Consider the following 13,170-nt stretch of genomic DNA (forward strand, 5'->3'; position numbering starts at 1 on the left):
TATATTTTGATAAAATACCTTCTCGTCTGAACAGTTCTGTTTGAACTGTTCATCTCTCTATGATCCCTTGTAACCAAGATTAGTTTTGTTCTAGTAAGAAAATCTTTGCTGTCAGGGTAAGGTATTCTGGTTGGTCTGTTCCCACATGGAAGAAGGGTAAAGGCTCAGGTAGACATTTGTTCCAGTAACACCTCATTTGGGAAAATGTCAGCTGAAGAAGTTTAGAAGTAGTGCTTAAGCAACGCTTAGTTTGAATCCATTAGGTCCACAAAGCTGGATAAATAAGTACTTGAAAAAGCCATCACCTTTGGACCTAACTATAAATAATAGAGAGTATGATCAAATTCCAAATAAAAAGACTTAAGATATTCATTGGCAAAAAAAGTTTGCAAATGTGAGCAATCGACTGATCAATATAATTTTTCCCAATATTCACAGAATTTTAGGGAAATAAGATCGATAGCATTGTTAGGAACAATAAGGTTTCCTTGTTACAAGTAGGCACCCATAGATATAAGCCTGTATAAAGATTGCAGCATTAACTATTAAATTTAGAGATACTCAAATTACAATACAGAGATTAACATGGCACTTGCACAAGGATAATATGAAAATTTGAGAAATATTCCATATTTTTCATTCTTCAGATGCAAGAAATGAAAAAAGTGATTAAAAAGTTGATTACAAAATTACAAGTGTAAAAATACACGTAATTCATATAATTAAATTTAGTTTGACATCAGTGTATTAAATCACCTCAGAAAGGCGTTTACATAGCATAAACTTTACAAAACTTTTCAAATTAGACAACATTGTCATTTTATCCCAAAGAAAAATAATATTAAGGCCTAGAAAAAAAGGAATCAAACTGTTTCTATATCGAATACAATTGGAAAGGACACATTAATGAACGTATATATTATAAAATAATATAGAATTCAATGTATATCTAGGAGAAAATAAATTATGAACATTATGCAAACATAGAATATAGAATATTTTAAAATATACTTTTTCAGAGAAGCACCAGAAATATTTTAGTTTCTTTACTACTCATTTCAACAGGTAAATTAAAATTATTTCTTATTAAAAAATCACAAACTCTGAAGAAATTATTATACATGTTTACAAAATCTATTGAATACATTTTTCCATCCAAGGCAGGCAATTCACTTGGAAGAATTCCACAGAATCCATGAATTTTTACAGTAAAATATTGGTGCTGCCAGGCACTGGTGGTTCATGCCTATAATCCTAGCTAAACAGGAGACTGAGATCTGAGGATCATGGTTCAAAGCCAGCCTGGGAAGGAAAGTCTGTGGTACTCTTATCTCAAATAAACCACTAGAAAACTGGAAGTGGAGCTGTGTCTCAAGTGGTAGAGGGCTCACCTTGAGCTGAAGATCACAGGGATAGCTCCAGGCCCAGAGTTCAAGCCCCATGACTGACCAAAAAAAAAGATATTGTTCTTATTTGGATTGTGAAAATATTTTGTAGGGACACAAAAGATGAACTTGCATTTTTGAAATTTAAGAAACTTAACCCGACCATTAGGACTTCAGTGAACAATTTGTACAGCCTTTTACAACTTCTTAGAGGTAGTGATACATACTTATGCTTTTGGCAATGTCAAATAGAGTTTCTTCTATGTTGTTCTTCAGGCCTGGATTTATATAATGGTTCAACAGAAGGCGATCCAGCGTATCTTTGCTATCTCAATTCTCAACAGCAAGATATAAGGGTGTCAAGAGTCCTTTAGTTTGGGGAAGTGTTACTGTGGCTCAAGCGGTAGAGCACTCTCCTTGAGCTGAAGAGCACAGGGACAGCACCCAAGCCCAGAGCTCAAGCCCCATGACCGACCAAAAAAAAAAAAAAAACCACAACAACAACAAAAATCAAACAAACAAAAATATTTGGGCTAGGAAAGTGGCTCAGTGGTAGAGCGCTGGCCTTGCATACATGAGGCCCAAGGTTCGATTCTTCAGCACCACATAAGCAGAAAAAAAAGCGGGAAGTGGTGCTGTGGATCAAGTGGTAGAGTGCTAGCCTTGAGCTGAAGAGAAGAGGGACAGCGTCCAGGCCCAGAGTTCAGGCCCCACGACCAGACCAAAAAAATTTTTTTAAAAAAAGTCCGTTAGTTTGGCCATTGGTATCTGTATCATGATGAAGTAAGAAAGAAGCGTCTCTGGTATTATTCCACGTGTATGCACTGTTCAGGGGTGTCCAGTCATCTACAGTTATTGCATGTGCCGCTTGAGACACCAACTCACTGACAATGTCTAAGTGTCCACCGTAGGCTTCTTGAAGAGGGATATACTGATCATCATCCCTACTATTCACATAAGTGGCCTTTTGAGAAAGAAGTCTCCGCACTGTAGTAAGCTGAATATTTTCGACAGCCCATTGAAGAAATATGGTTGGATGCTTCTCCAATGTTTTTTTCTTGCAAGTGATAACATTCCTTACTTTTTCATCTTGTTCCCCATATTCCTAAGAATTGCCTAACCAGAGACTTTGAGTGCCAGTGGGAATGAGATGTCCATGTATTTCCCTAATAGTTCACATTGATTGAACTGGTCAGAAATATCTGGTGAATTTTCTGCAACTGTTTATTCACCATGATTTATTTTCTCTTTTTCCAATTTTACTATTCGAAATTATTCTAACTGGAGAGTAGGGAATTGATGGAGAGCAGAGGAAAGATATTCCTCCATATTCAAATGTACACACTGAAAATGAGGACAAGTGATGTCTTCATGTGCAGCTTATTCTAGGCATGAGAAAATAGGAAATAATGCCTTCCATATAAATGATTGGGGAAATGGCAGAGCAAAAAGTGAAATGATACAACCAAAAATATAAAAGCAAAATAAATTAGGATAATTATGGAGCAATCGTGTTATATATGAGAACCATGAAAGGGAGAGAGAAAGAAAGAGAAAGATGTGTAATGACGTAGCTAGCCACATAATCCATGCCTCTGATCAATTTGTAGAGCAAAGAAAATTTTATTTTTTTAAAGAGATGGAAATCGAATTTATGTATTTACTTGAAGTTAGTAAATACATTTTTAGTAGCCTACGTAAAGAGACATAACTTTACCAAACTACAGACAGTAAAATAAATCCTTGATAGTTCTAGTAACAGATCTGACTGAAATCAGTTGAATCATACTTTTCTTGTACAATGAAGGAATAAGAGGGTAGTAAAGCAGCTAGAGAAGGCAGGGAGATTGTATCTGTGACAAAACTTTGTGGAAATTGGTATTGAGGATTTCTTACCGGTGATCCACTTGCACTGGAAGCATGATTCTGAAGTATTGCTTGCCGATTCTGAACTATTGATTTGATTATTATATTCTCCAAGAAGAAAATGAGAATTGATAGTGAAGGACTACTAATACATTTTGACCTTCTCACTAAGCACTTTCAATCATCAAAATCACATGAAGACAATAGACAGGCCTACTTTTTAGATGAAAGCAAGTGTCTTATAAAAACAAGGAATGTATGTAGTCATGCAAAGGACTTCTATTTTACCAATGCGGCATACATTTTTCTAATGTTGGGTACCAATAAATAATGGATCTATTAGAAAGCTCTTAAGGCTCCTATGTTCAATAGTGAGTTCTCTTACACTATATCATGGTATTTTTTGTGTATGGTTTTAAGAATAAATTTACAATACTAACTTGAATTTCTGACAGGACAGTATCATCACTGTACATCTTGCTTCTATACTCTCATTTTAAAATTACCATCTAAGTATGTGCATTAAATAACTATATAGGAAAAAGTAGAAGCCACACTGATGGCTTATGTCTTTAGTAGTAGTTAATCAGAAAGATGAAATCTGAGCATTGTGGTTTGAAAGCAGACCAAGAAAAAACAGTCCATTAGATTCTGATTTGAATGTAACCAACAAAACCTAGAAATGGAGCTGTGGTACAAGCAGTAAAATGCTAGCCTTGAGAAAACTGAAACAAAAAATAAATTCTGGGACAAATACAGGCCCTGAGTTCAAGCCCTAGTAGTAGCACCAAACAAATAAATTAATTATAAGGTAATTAATTAATTAAAACTAAATTAAGTGGTCACATGTGGAGAGGCAGGTAAAATGTAACATGCGTGGTAATGGTTTATGTATTATTTTGTAATAAGGCATATTATCATTTGTCTTAATCACTAATATTTTATGTGGACTTTTTTGTACAATAAACCCTGAATTTAGCATGCGTGTATATGTGTGTGTACATGTGCGAACATGTGTGTATGTGTATATGTGTGCGTGTGCTGTTGCAATGTTGCTTGCCAATGTGGACAGGGTGAGGCTGAAAAAAGCTAACTGTGTTGCAATGTTTTTATTTATCAGTGTTCTGTCATGTCATTTCAGTGGAACCAGCCTTTGTACATATTATTTGTCTAATAATAACATCATAATCAAAGCATTTACAATATTAAGTTAGAAAAAGAGACAGCTTTCAGCTCATATTGTATGTTAGGTAAGAAGATACAGACATAATTAGTTAATAAGTTGTTGCTATAAGATGATTGTCAGTACAAAATACCTATTTGACCTCTTAAATTGGTTATACTTTTAAGATACACTCATAGAGTGATTTGGACCGACTTGACCAAACAGGTTTTACTCTCTGATTATTCCTGTGAAACACAAGTTGGATAAACTCTTTCCGGATTTCTGTTGAAAATCACTTTCTTTGCAAGATTATATCTATTCTCACTAAGAGATAATCCAACCCATATTATGTTTGAATATCCCATCTTATTCATTGAAAATAAGTATTGTGGATATGCTTGTTAGATATTCCTTTCAAAAACGAACAAACAAAAAGCAAGTGTTATGTCCATATTGTGGATGCATTTGAAGGTGTTTTGTACATGCACAGGTATCTTTACTAATGGCTTTTTTGTGGGAGAAACTACAGCAACTTTAACAAATAAGGCTTTTTGAATATCTGTTCCAATATACATAACATCTCAGAGCAAGTCTTGCAATTTCTGAAAATCCTTTGAATATTTTAGTATTATTTCAGTTCATTGACTGTAGAGCTAAAATTTCTGAAATATTGTGAAGATCTGAAAAAGTAAGTGGGTATATACGCTTTTTTATGCTTCATTTTATGAAAACCCAGTTTTTATGAATGTAAATGGAATAGAATAAAAGAATTAAGTGAATTGGGTAAGCTAATTATTAGTATAATTTTGTTTTCTATTAATAGTCCATTGAATGTAGATGATGCAGTTAAATTATTTCCTCTCTATTTCAGTTAGTTTTAGAATCTTTATAGTTATGAGTGAACTTTTAAATAAAGGTCTTTTAAAATAATTAGGATTAACCTTGTGCTTTTCGTCCTACTCCCAAGAAAATGAGTTATTTTTAAGTGTTAATAGTTTATCATTATGATGATCATAGCGAATCATTATCATTATCACAGGGACTTAAAAATGCAGTAGTATTGATGTCGTTTTAAACCAATTGTATTCACAAGTTGGAGAGTCTTTAATTCATAATTAGGTCTTGGTGTCAATGATTTTTAACCTCTCGTTCCTAACATTAATGATAGGTAAGACTGCATTTTTGGGTATATGAAAGTTAAAATATTTATCTGGGGTCAAATGTGATTTTATATCATTCTTTCTTTAATAACATTTTAAAGTAGTACATTTCTCTCAAAGTGGTGGGTATAAAAAGCAATCAAAATACTTCAAATGGTAAAAAATTTAGGTGAGCTACAATGTGGAAACGATTGCTCCAAAAGGCCTGCAGTCTGTTTCCATCAGGAATTGGGCAGGTCATTCTTTCAGTAAGACTGTGTTAACCAGAGATGGGGTCCCCAGGCAATGCAGTGTTGAGTGAAGGCATAAAATATGATTTCTACTATTTTGAGCTAGAAATCAAGAATGTTATAGTTTAGCAGTTCCTTTCACTAGGGAGGTATAAATTGATTATGAACATGGAGTTTTCTTCTTACAGTTACTTTTTGTCTTTTTTTGTTGTTGTTGGTCATGGGGCTTGAACTCTGGGCTGGGGTGCTGTTCCTGCGCTCTTCCACTCAAGGCGAGTGCTCTACCACTTGGACCACAGTGCCACTTCCAGTTTACTAGTGGTTTATTAGAGATAAGAGTCTCACAGTCTGTCCTGCCCAAACTGGCTTTGAACCACAATCCTCAGATCTCAGCCTCCTGAGTAGCTAGAATTATAGGCGTGAGCCACCGGTGTCCGTCTTAGTTACCTATTTTCTAACAAAGATAAAGGAAATATTATTAGAGTGTGCACAATAATTTTGGGAATTTTCCTAGAATTAGTAGACTGAGTGCTGGTATTTAGTTATAAAATAGAATGAAGTTAGTTCATATAGTGGGAATGGAACGCAGGCTAACACTTACCGTGTGTAGAATGTTGTCCTAGTAATTGCAACTTTGAAGACTTAAATATCATCATCTTAGAAATAAAAATAGAAATAGTTTCACTTTATAGGATTATTGTGAGGATTAAATTAGATACCAAAGGTAAAGTACTTGGAAAAACAATCAGAGTTTGATACTTTCTACCTTTTATTTTATCATGTGATATATTCTAATATTTTTACTGTGATTTTTATATTGTCTATTTAGGATATGCAAAGTGATGTATTGATATACATTGCGTTGTTCACTTTTCTGTCATTATGAGGAAAATACCTGCAAAGAAAATTTCTGAGAAGGCAAGTATAATATTGACTCATGGTTTAAGATCAGATGTCTCCATTGTTTTTAATTATATTTTTATTAAATAGGTGTACGAAATGTTTTCCATTCAACGAATCAGTTTATAAATACAATGGATCTTTACATAACTTTCTCACATCCTTCCAAACCTCAACCCACTTTCGTTTTTATTAGTTTCATACTATCTGCATTGAATATTATGGCTTCACTCTCTACTTCCATAAGTCTCTTTATTTCTTCCCTTTGATTTTCCCTCACATTTTCCAAGTGGTAGCCTCCTGGTATTCATTTTGTTGGATTAAAAGTTCAATTTTATAAGAAATTACACCTGTTAAATACTCCTCTACAAATAGCATGCTTTGATTAATACTGTTTTTTAACTTGCATAAAATTCTGGCTTCTAAATACGTGTTCTTTTTGTGTCTGGCTGTGACTTCATTTATTTAACATAATTTTAGTTCTATCCATTTCTTTGCAAATGCTGTAACAGTCTTTATAATGGATGGGTGCAATCCAATTGTGTATATGTGCAACACTTTCTCCAACCATCCCTCTGCTAAAGTGCATCTGGGCTGTTTCCATAAATTCTCTACGGTGAATAGTGCAGTAGTGAACATGATTGTGAGAGTGATTTTACTCTAACCTTTTGGGAAAATTCATCACTTTTTTTCTGGGAGCAATCCTCTAGCCAATTTTCCAGAATTAGCACATCCCTTCATTCATCTACATCACAACGTTTTTCAGGTCCTCAAAAACACACTACGCCCTACAGGTACCAATCAGCTAAAACCAGACTGTGCCCATATTCTTTTGTTGTTGTTATTGTTTTCTTTCTGGTCGAGGGGCCTGAACTCTGGGCCCCTCTGGTGCTGTCCCTCAGCTCTTTGCTCAAGGCTAGCAATCTACCACAGCGTCACTTCTGGCTTTCTTCTTTTTGCTTATGTGGTGCTGAGAAATCAAACCCATGGCCTCAGGCATGCAAGGCAAGAGTTCTACCACTGAGACACTTTCGCAGCCCCGATGTGCCCATATTCTTTTAATACATTTTTCATAATTTTCCACATAATTTAGTGAGAACCTTCTATGTACTTTCCTAATGTGGGAATGAGGTATATGACAATAGAGCAAAAGTAAAAAATATGGGATTAAATTAGCTATTATCATATTTAAAATAATTTTCAGCTCTAACTTATAGCCTCACTTAGTATCATTTTAATCTTTATTTGATTACTTCACCTATCCCCTAAATTATAACATGTGATTTAAATACAAAGGCAAAAAAGTGTGGTTTGACTTTGACACTCATGTGTGAGGATGCACAATATGGGCAAATAAAGGGATTGGAATTAATAGCCATTATCCATTTTGTTAAATGGTTTTCTCAAACTGATTCTCACAATTCATATTTCATTCAACATCAAGAAACATGTGACAATTCCCTTTGTTTTGCTCCTCATTAAACTTGTTTCCATGTTATTTTATAATGAAGGATGATTTCATAAATCTACTGTAGATACAAAATATGTTAAAATATTTCTATATGTATGCATTGATATAAATATAAACACATATATTATAAAGGTTATAATGATAAATTATAACTTCTGTAACTGTACAATTTACTAAATTATTAAAAACATGGACGACTCAGGCCTGGAATCCTGGTTACTCAGGAGGCTGAGAGCTGATGATCATGGTTTGAAACCATCCTGGTCAGGAAAGTCCATGAGCCTCTTATCTCCAAACAACCAACAGAAAATCAGAATTGGAACTGTGACTCATAGTAGTAGAGTGATAGCCTTGAGTGAAAAGACTCAGAGATATCACCCAGGCTCTTAGTACAAGAACTAAAATCTACCCCCAAAAAGTATTTAATTTACACTTATGTAAATAGAGTATTTCCTTCACACAAATGCACATCCATGCTCATTTGCAAGGTAACTCTGTTATGTCTGGAGTACCACATAATATTATCACTTAAGTAGAAAGTATTACAACATGGGTAAACTCTACCTCTCTCATAGATTTTTCTCCACTCAAATATTCAAATCTTGCAATTATTCCCATTATTTAAAGTCATAGCTTTTTTTCTTTAATACACATAAGATTGGAATTTGAATTGAGTGTCTTGTGTCTCCTAAATGGTTGTTCTTATCACTTTGGCATGCCCCCAGCCCTAAATTATCCTGATTAACTTTCAGATAGAATCTTGCTTCCTACTTGTGTATGATCGTGGGCTCAGTCTACTTTATGTTATTCTTCCTGGAATTTAGAATAACAAGTGCCTGGCATTGTGTACAGATCTTTCTGTCCAGTCTGAGCTTTAACCACTATCCTCACAATAGTAGACTCCCTCGTAGTCAGGATTTTCATAAGCTTATCATAGCTATTTTTTAAAAAAATCTTTGCATTTCCTGCAGGTTCTTGAGTACTGAATTAATTGGTGTTTTCTTGGGTTTTGTTTCTTTTGAATGTATGTGTTGAGTTGTTCTTCATTTTTCCTTTTGTTTCTTTCACTCAAGTTCTTACCTATAGTGCTGAGAAACCAATTCTTCTTTCTCAAGATAGTCAAGGTGAACATTATTTATTCCAAAACAATTCCAGTAATATTTAAACACCTTCAGAAATTTCGAGAAAATGGCGGAGGAGAATCTGGTGGCTAAACAAGCTCTTGCAAAGAAAGCAGTTCTAGTGTTCCAATGAACAGTCCTAGGCACACCAAGTGTGCCATCACATTACAGAGAGTTTGGGCAGAGAGGAAAAATCCAGGTAAGGAGACAGATCTGAGCATTTTCCAGCAGCCATGGCTGAGGTTGCTGTGGTGGCTGTGGTGCCATCCATAGCTGCCATAACTACAACCCAGAGAGTCTGGGACAAATGTGCCAGATGCAGCGGGCAAGCAGATTTTACTCAACACGAGCAAGAACTGACAAGTAGCAGATATCTTCATCCTGCAGATAGCAGACCAGAGGCTACCCAGGAACCCACACTCCAGCGTGAGTACAAAACTAACATCCTCACTCCTTCTCAAAGGGAGCAGAGGAGGGAAGGACACCCCTCACCCAAACACTGGAGATATCCACCTTTGATGTAGACAAAAGCCTGGCTAAGTAGCTAGATCCAACTCAGTTCTTTGATGAAAACAAAAGAGTCATTTAGCTAGTCACAAGTACCTACCCTGACCTGCCATTCTCAACTCCACCCATGGGAAAGTCACAACAACAAGGCAGAGAAAGCTAATCCCACAAAGGAGTGGCTTTCTTCACTGGGTAAACAGAGCCAGAGGCTGCCCCTCCCTACAACAGCCCTGACAATCAATTGAAACTCAGTAAAAATAAACCCTGAGAATGGCTCCAGGCTGTGCTTTGTGAAAGTCTCAGAAGCTAGCCCCTCAGGGAAAAGCTACTGTTTGCTGAAAGGCCTCAACTTTACCCAGAACCCAGCCTTATTACAGTAACTCCAAACTAGAGGAAACAGCCACCTCCCTCTTTTGTGATACTGAAAGCAGATCTCCCTCCCACTGAACTAGCCTGGGAGGCGATCACAAACTTCTGGGTAAACCAACAGAATTTTTTCTGCCTGCCCAAACAAACTGACTTAAGAAACCAATCAAGCCACAGAAAACCAAACACCACAAGCAAACCAGAGACTCCACCAAGAGACTGGTTACTGACACAAGGGAGATACAGGATCTTCCCATCAACCCCCCAAAAACAAAATCAAAGAAGTCTTTTTTGTATCTTTTTAAATTTTTACTTTCTAATGATAAAAATTGTTTTCATTAATCTTTTTTTCTTCCTCTTATAACTTTTATTTTAGGTGTGTGTGTGTGTGTATGTGTGTGTGTGTGTGTGTGTGCTTTTTTAAAAAAATGTTTACTGACCTGTGTGTGTGTGTGTGTGTGTGTGTTTGTGTGTGTGTGTGTGTGTGCTTTATAAAAAAAAAAATGTTTACTGACCTGTTGGTCTTTTTTGTTCTTTCTTTCTCATTCGTTTTACTTTTTCATCTTTTGTTCTTTTTGCATGAATTATTTGTTGTTCTGTTCACCTCCTATATACTGTCATTGATTATAAGACCTTATCCACAATTGTGTACATTCTTAATCCAAAAACGTATCACTCAATTCAAAACCTCTTAGGATTATATTCCTTAATAACAGTATTATTTATTTATACCTATAAATTATTTGAAGTATTTTTATTTTTTAGTTTTTCAGGTCTCCTTTCTATCCCTCCCCTCCTCTCATCCATGTTCATCTCTCAATTTTACTTCTTTAAATTTTCATTACTTTTAAGAGTTTCACTTTTTAAATTTAAATATTTGTCTTTCCATTTTTTCTTGTCTCTTTTTAAAAATTTTTTATTCTCTCTTTTCTATCATCCTTTCCAATCCATTTCCCTCTGTGAGATTAGGACTTGGTTAATTTCACTTTCCTTTGACCTTTCCACATTCCTCTAACGATGTTTTCCCCACCTTTCTCCCTAAACATAATAATTTCTGGTTTGTCAAATTATTCTTTGGTATTCTTAGCCCATTAAAACATAGTTATTTAATGTTGAATGGACTGTATCTGTTGAACTAGATTGTATCTTCAAACATTTGACTATGCAATTACAGGACTTTGGTTGATGCTTGCCTTAAAATGGTGTTCTAGCACAAAACTGGCATTACTTTCATCCCAAATGGGCAGAACAAGCAAGAAAAACACAAGGAAAATGGCAAGTCAGGGTATCTCAATTCCCACTCAAGATAATCAGGTGACAGAACAGATAATGAATAATCCAGACGAGAGTTCCCAAAAAGCTCTACAAACACTACTGGTAAACATGGTGAATGAAAAGATTGAAATCCTGCAAAGGACTCAGTGTGAACGTGTTAGGGAGAGAGAGGAGGCAAACCAAAGATCTAAACAGGAAGCTCATGGGCTTGAGAAAGCTACTCAAAGATTGATACTGGAATTGCGTGAGCAGGTTGAGAATACTCAAAGAGAAATAAAGGAATTGTGTGAGCAGGCAGAGATCAGTCAAAGAGAACTAGAGAAGTTACATGAACGTGAGAAATCTAATCAAAGAGTAATACAAGAATTGCAAGAGCTGGATGAGCATAGACAAAGATCAATAGAGCCATTCATGGAATCCATAAACAGTCACCTGAAAGGAGTCAGGGAGACCACAAAGGGAATGTTGAATAGATCCCAACAGAAGGAATGGGAGTCCAAGGAAACCATAACCAATCAACTAAGTGATTTGAGAGTAAACACTGAACACCAAATTAAGGAAGTAAAGAATTTCATACAAGATCTAAAACAAAGCTCCAACAAAGAATTTGAAGCCATAACAGCCAACCAATTAAAAGGAAAAGAAATGAAAAATAAAGTAGAAAGTCTTGACATTAGGTTAGACTATGCAGAAGATTGAATCTCCGGCATTGAAGACAGCCTAGGTATTATAGAGAAAGAACATACAACAATCCAAGACAAATTCAAGAAATATGATAGATCTATTCAACACTTGGAAGACACCATCAGAAGGACTTATCTGAGGGAAATGGGTGTAGAGGAGCATATAGAGACAGAAGGTAATGGTCTAGAAAATTTGTTCAACAGGATCCCAGCAGAGAACTTCCCAACACGCAAAAAGATAGGCATATTCAGATACAAGAAGCTTTTAAAACTCTAAATACACCAGACAAGAACAAGACTTCCCATCGTCCAATTAATTATAAGCCACACAGGATCAATTCAGACCAAGGAAAAGATCCTTAACGCTGTCAAGGAGAAAAGATCAGTCACCTATAAAGGAAAACCAATTAGAACTACCTCAGATTTCTCAAAAGAGACAATTAAAGCAAGAAGAGCCTGGAATGGTGTATGCCATGCTCTAAAGACAAACAACTATCAACCAAGAATAGTGTACCCAGCTAAACTCTCAATCATAATTGAAGGTCTAATAAAAATCTTCCATAGCAAAGAAAAACAAACAATATATCTCCACCAAATCATCTCTACAAAAGATACTAAAAGATATCCTAAACATAGAAAACCAACAAGACCACAATAAAGGCCAAGAAACCACATACAAACAGAATCCAAGAACCAGAGAAAGAATCCAGTAGGCGCAGTACCCAAGAAGGTGGATAAAATGGCAGGTGCACACAAATACCTCTCAGTCCTCTCTCTCAATATTAGGGGATGTAACTCTCCAATTAAGTGACATGGACTGTCTAGTTGGTTTAAAATGCAAGATTCTTCTATCTTCTACCTTCAGGAATCACAACTTGCCCATAAAAATCAAACACATTTTGAAAGTGAAAGGCTGGAACAAAATCTACCAAGCAAATGGCCCCCCAAAACAGGCAGGAGTTGCAATCCTAATATCAGATAAAATAGACTTCAAATTAACATTATTGAGAAGAGATAAAGAAGGTTACTACATACTAATTA

General features: G+C 35.5%; 1 pseudogene; it reads left to right on the forward strand.

The window, feature by feature from the left end:
* The first annotated feature begins 545 nt into the window (after window positions 1-545).
* LOC138835909 (U6 spliceosomal RNA) lies at window positions 546-637 on the forward strand (annotated as a pseudogene).
* The last annotated feature ends 12,533 nt before the right edge of the window (window positions 638-13,170 follow it).

The sequence above is a fragment of the Dipodomys merriami genome, unplaced genomic scaffold (genome assembly GCF_024711535.1).
Source record: "Dipodomys merriami isolate MVZ:Mamm:240054 unplaced genomic scaffold, mDipMer1.0.p SCAF_240, whole genome shotgun sequence".
NCBI lineage: Eukaryota > Metazoa > Chordata > Mammalia > Rodentia > Heteromyidae > Dipodomys > Dipodomys merriami.